The sequence below is a fragment of a genome, unplaced genomic scaffold (genome assembly GCF_019419815.1).
Source record: "Pyrus x bretschneideri cultivar Hongxiangsu unplaced genomic scaffold, Pyrus_bretschneideri_v1 Contig45, whole genome shotgun sequence".
Taxonomy (NCBI): domain Eukaryota; kingdom Viridiplantae; phylum Streptophyta; class Magnoliopsida; order Rosales; family Rosaceae; genus Pyrus; species Pyrus x bretschneideri.
Window position 1 is genome coordinate 2,994,997 of NW_025999779.1, and position 6,663 is coordinate 3,001,659.

General features: G+C 36.5%; 1 pseudogene; it reads left to right on the forward strand.

Moving 5' to 3' along the window:
* LOC103935167 overlaps nt 1–3,647 on the forward strand; it is a 30,620-nt pseudogene extending 26,973 nt beyond the window's left edge.
* The last annotated feature ends 3,016 nt before the right edge of the window (nt 3,648–6,663 follow it).

The following is a 6,663-nucleotide window of genomic DNA, read 5'->3' on the forward strand; positions in this document are numbered from 1 at the left end:
AAAGACTTTGCGCGATGATGAGACTTTGTGCGACAAAAGCATCATTGTGCAAAACTTGGTGCTTCCACTCTTGACGCCATCTACAAGATTTAACTTCTTCCTTCGCGTTATGTTGATTCCAAAAAGAAGTATACAACTCCGAATTTAAGAGCTCTGCCTTTTTTTTTTCCAAGCCGGAAAGAAGATTTGCTGAGAAAACGGGAAAATGAAAAATAGCAGAATATATTCGATGATAACGAGAGAGAGTACCATGATTGGCTAGAGCGAATTGTTTGGAGTTTTCAATTTAAACAAAAAGAAACTAAGATGGAGAATGAAGAGAAGAAAGAAGTGAAGAATCACCAGTAATATTCTTCGATGCACCCGAAGAAAGTAAGAGCTTAGAAGCAACATAGCCTCGAACTAGGATTGAGAGTTTTTCTTCATCATCAGTAGCTTCTATATCCACCTAAGACAGAAAAGACAATGTTCGAACCCGGGGATCTTTGATCCTCCACCCAATCTTGACTATAACTTTGGTAATGACAGACTAGCCCGTATAAGGTACAACCTAAGATGAAACTAAACTATTTTCATCGAGATGCATTTTTTGTTTTAAGTTCGCCAAGGTAAATTCACCTGCTGTCCTACTATTGCAGAAAACGAGGATGCTATTTTTAGAACAATTTGTGACGAACCATAGTTCATCGCGCATTTTTAAAAAAAAATCAAGAACTTACTTCATTAAACCATTCATGCATAATTAATTAATATAAATATTTATTAAAATGCATTAATTTTATTCCAAAATAAGTATTAAGTACATATTTAATTAAACCATTCATAAAAAAAAAAAAAACTTTTAATTCAGATCTCATTATTAAATAAGCAATAAAATTATTTAAAAAAAAAAAAAAAAAACACTTTCCACTGTAGTTCTGCCACACGTTGATTATCATACTTCCACTCTCGGAAACGAGACTTGAAGATGTTGTCGATAGACTTCATCAGATTTGGGTTACTTTTGTCAATGTCCCCATTAGGCTATCATGTGAAAATTATTAAATTAAAATCTCACTATTATATTAAGTTTCACAAGCATAATTATTATTTAACTAATAACTTAACACATAAAGCTAACTCATCGATCAAGTGCATCTCCAGCTCCTCAGGCATGGATCTCCAAAACTCCTAATCCACGCCACATTTGTCATGTACTAGTACTCCAATGTTGAACCAAAACTTGGCGCACATATCTGACTTCACAACCCCTATTAATTCATCTAAAGTGATTCAGTAGCGGCTTCGATCACAAGTGTGTTAGACCTGTACTGCAACTCTTTTCTTCTTGTCGTCTATCAACAAAATATATATTCATAATACTGAAGGTAAATAAAAACTTTATACAAAATGCAAAATTTACAATCCAAACCTTTTCCAGATTATTCGTCATCCATTGTCTTCGACGAATGCGCACCACAGTCGGCTATCGTACCAACAATAAAAGCAAATTGATTATAATATGCAAAATTGTAAAGTGTTTCCAAAACGAATTGTGAAGAATAAGGATAGCAAAAACACATATTTATAGGAAGGTTAGGGACTTTGCGTGACGAAGCCTATGTCCCGCAAACATCTACACTAAAAACGGTATTGATTCCTCTGATTCACATGCACTGAATGCTCTGACTTAAAAACTGAATGGACTTTGTGTGACGAAGCCTGTGCTACGCAAGGATTCCACAAGAAAAACTTCGTCATTCCGCTTATTCGCATACACTAAATGTTTTGACCTAAACACTGAATTAACTTTCTGAGAAGAAGCCTATGTCACGCAAGGTTTCCGCAGGAAAAACTTCGTCGCCCATATTTTTTTGCGCCAAAAAAAATTACCTGCTGCTTTCTTACTGACTTTGCGAGACGAGTATTTTTTTTTGTCGTGCATATAGTATTGCATGACAAGGGTGTGCGTCACACAAAGTAGCACTATTCTTGCTTGATGAAGCTATTGTTTCGTTGCGCAAAACACACTTGCACGACAAATTTTTCTGTCGCCCAAACATCTATCACGTAAATGGTTTTCCTACTAGTGAAAGAAGGGGTGAATGTTAGTTTACTATCCTGAAATTTTTTAGTTTTAAACATTTCATACATCATATTTTTTTCGTCTTAGTCTGGTACCAAAAGTCATAATTCTGAGACACTTTCATACATCCGTTAAGTTTTTTCGTTAGAACCTCCGTTAACATATGACGTGGCCCCCACGTGGATAATGACTAGATAGCAACGTGTTAATGTAGGCCACGTGAATATTAAAAATTTTAAAAATTTAAAAGAAAAATTCTTTTGTCTTACCCTCCTTCTTCCCTACACATTATCCCTTCCCAAACACCCCTTCTTCCCTGTCAACTCCCTCGTCCAAGTCCTTACTAGAGCACTAAATCTCGCCCACCCAAACAGCCCTTCTTCCATCAACCCTCTCTCATCTTCTCTCAGTTCTCGAAGAAGCGAGAAAGCAAAACAAGGGATCCACCATGCTTGCAAACAAAGTTGCAAGCCAAGACCCAGATCCATTTGAAAAACAGGCGGCGGACGGAGGTGAGGTATGTGACCTTGGTGGGGAAGGATGAACCCAACAAGGTGCGACGGCATAGGAGCAACATTGTGTGTACGTGTGTGCATGCGACGGCGTAGGAGGGATGGCCTCCAATCCCACCCTGCTTCCTTCTTGTCTTCCACCTTCAGCCCCAAAACGTCACAACCCAAGTGTTTGATCCGCCTCCTTGCCACCCCTGCCACCACCTTAAACTCCAAACTCTCCTCTTCCAAGCTCTCCATACGAAGCAAGCCCTCTTTCTGGAGTTAATTTTTTTCTTTTTGGGTCTTATGAGAAAATAATTTTCTTTAATTTTTTTAAACTTTTTTTAGTTTTCTATTTTTTAATTTTTTTTTAATATCATGAACATGGCTTGTATTTTTTAATATCCACCTATTCATTATTCTCATAAGGGTTACGATGTATGACAGTATCTCAAAATTATCACTTTTGGTATCAGACTGGGACAAAAAAAAATTGATGTATGAAATGTTGAAAATTAAGAAATTTCAAGATAGTAAGCTGAGATTAACCTTAAATTAAAACACACACTTTATTTAAGAATGAAAATTTTTATTTTCTGTAATCATGCAGGAGCTCACTCTGGGGGTCGAGTGAAAATTTTTATTTTCTGTAATCATGCAGGAGCTCACTCTGGGGGTCGAGTGAAAATTTTTATTTTCTGTCCACTGTGTGAACCTGGTACACAGGCTCTACCCAACCATCGATCCAATCCTAGACCGTGACCATGCCAAATACCTCACAGGTCGGTGCCCGAGTTCGACCCCAGACCCAAAAGCAGTCCTCTACGCAAGGAACGACCGTGAAACACCCATGCTTCTCGACAACTATTATTACAAGAACCATCTGAGCCACAAGGGTCTGCTCACGGTGGACCAAGAACTGGGCTCTGACCCATTGACATTGCCCTTTGTGGAAAATATGGCCGCTGACAACGGCTACTTTAGGGAGCAGTTTTCTAGGGCTGCCCTTCTTTTGTCTGAGAACAACCCTCTTACTGGGGACCAAGGAGAATGTGAGGAAGGCATGTCAATATGTGAATGCAAGTTAATCGAGACTATATTGCATGGTTGCATGTCTCTCAACATATGTAAAATAAATTATCAACTTTAAATTTTCTGTCTTTGTTATATGGTAATGGAATCACCAACTTCGTTCTTCGTTTTGTGAAATTCAAACTTTATTACAAAAGAAATTGCTAACATGAACCATAAGACAGAGTTTGTGGAAACTATATATGGGCTTGATACATGCAAGTTTGGTCTATTTATAAAGTAAAGAAAGTTTCCAAAACTAAATTAATCCGGTTGAAGAACTACTTGGCCCATTGATGATGATCTTGATTTTGCGTGATTTATAAATAGGGATAAATGAATTTACCCTACTAGAGTAAATTACATTGCATCCTTGTGGTTTAGGATATGTAACATTTTAGTCATTGTCATTTAAACGCTTTACAATCTTAAATTTACAAATTATTTCACTATTAATCCTTTACAAATTATTTCACTATTAATCCTTTCAAAGTGAACCATTACTTAAACGCTTTCTGAAACTACTCAACATTTCTCTCACTTTACCTCATAAAACTCAAAAGCTCTCACTTAATTCCCTAAATATTAATTATGTGTCTCACTAATTGCCCCATGCCATTAAGTTTGAAATATCCGCTAGTGTACTGACATGGCATCTATGTGAGGTGCATACAACCAAATACATACTGTCACGTGGATAACACACAAGCGAAAAGGAAATAATTAATGAGAAAAAAGAGGAGTCACTTAGTACTACACTTTAGTGGTATTCCTCTTTACTTGTAAGTGAGAAATTTTAGATTCGATTCTCGCCAAAGGCGAATCTAAACCACATTATTGCTAGCGCATTGTAAGGCTAAGCTCATTCCCCCAACCCTTTAGTGTAAATAATATCAATTGTAATAAATAAATAAATAAATAAATAAAACGCCACAATTAGCGCTCAACCAGTACATCCTTCCACGCATCCGACCTCTTCTCTCTTTCTCTCTCTCTCTCTCTCTCTCTCTCTCTCAAACTAAAATGAAATTTTCAAATTGAGGTGGGCAAGGATGCCTTCGGGTAGAGTTGGGACTTGGGAGGGATTAGGTTGGGTCTGTGTTTGGTTAGGATGGTGGCTGTAGAGGTGGGGCTGCCCTTGAGGATCCGGGATGGGGGAAGGGAATAGTGCTGGGATTTTGGGGAGAGGTTGGGGGCTTGCATTTCTCTTTTAATTTCATGGTCGTTTTTTGTTTCTAATCTGATACTTGTTTGTTTTTTGTTCAACTTTTATTTATTTATTATTATTTTTAGTTCTTTTTAATAATTTTTACAAATTTGTCATATTGTGAAGCTGAGTCCACTCTATCTCTCTTAATGTAGATAATATTGTTTGTTAAAAAAAAAAAATCTAAATTTGTCTTTTATTATATCCATGTATCGCTATTTCATTGGATGTGTGGATCACAAGCATGACACATTAACACACTAAAGAAAATTTTAACTGAACGCCAAATTAATAGGTCGCTATTCATCTTTAGTGAGAGCTAGACGATTAAGGTTTTTATTTTTATTTTTTAAATAAAAGTTCCTTTTTGTTACCACATGTAACATTAGTTAATCAATTGGTCATTGATATGAATGCATGCAAGCAAGATTAGGCGGGTCACCTGAGTGATGCATTAAAAACAAAATTAACTAAACAATTATTCTAACATAGGGGCTAGAAGTGTAAGGGCATCTCCAAAGTAGATGTTAAAATTTTAGGTGAAATGTTACTGTGGATATTTGACATCAAAAGTCTCTCCAACAGAAGTTTTTTGCTGACTGGATTTGAAGGATTTGTGATTTAGAGTCAAATTTAATATCAATATCAAATTTATTTTTAATTCATTTTATGGGTGGTCCCTTATTCCACTAACATTTCAACCAATAAAAATTTTGTTTCAAGATTTTTGTTAATAATTACAACAATTTCAAGCTCTATTTAAATAATTAAATAACATTTGACAATTCGGTTAGAGAAGCATAAAATTTGACATAAGACTTTAGATTGCCACATCACCCATTAATTGTAATTTATCTCTTATAATTGGACATTTTCTTTAGAGATGGTCTAAGATTTTGTAACTTTTTTTTTTTTTGAAAGACGTGTACCAAAAAGTTATCATACTTGAATTTTTTTTGTAACAAACGATATTATTTACATTAAGGGGGAAGGGTGGGCTTAGCCTCATAATGAACTTATAATAATGTGGTTCAAATTCACCTTTAGTGAGAATCGAACCTAAGACCTCTCACTTACAAACGAAGAGAAATATCACTATATCGTAGTACTAAGTGACTACCTTACTTGAATTAGAGGAGTACAAAGTGTGGTGAATCCATTTATAATTTAGAAAATTACAATACTAAAAATGTTATTGGCCACCATAAAAAATTGAAAAACTAGTCAACACATCAAGTCATAGAGTTTGGTTTCTTGACTGTGACAGTGCTAGGGTTTGGTTTTCTCGATCCAATTTTTGTGGTGGGGTTCCTAGCTTGAGGGCATACAATTAGCATTGAAGTTAAGACTGCGATTAGGTTTTTCTCGGTGTGGTGGAAGTTTGTGGGTAAGACAGAATTAGGGTTTGCACAAGTTGGAGTTGGTTGTTGGGATCAGTAGCAGTACGGGTTCCAACAATGACAAGGTATGGAAGAACAAACTTGGAGTCTTTGACACAAAAGTTTGGGATGAGTCTCTCTCTGATGGAGAATAAGAAAGGGGGAAGGGTTCCATTATAGTGTACTGGCGGAAGTGTTTACCAACAAAGCCGTCAATGATAATGGGTTTATTGATCAGTTACTAGTTTGTGGAGAGGGAGCGAAGGGGTGTCTATTAAAGCCCTAGGTGGGGCTTGATTCATGCTCGGTTTGTTGGTCAAAGAGATATGTGCCGAGTATTGAAAGCAGATAAACCTTGGCTATTTCGGGATGACTTGGTGTTGGTGGTTAATGGGGCACGTCATAGTCGAATGAGTGAACCCCTTCATCTAGTCTCTATGTGGGTTC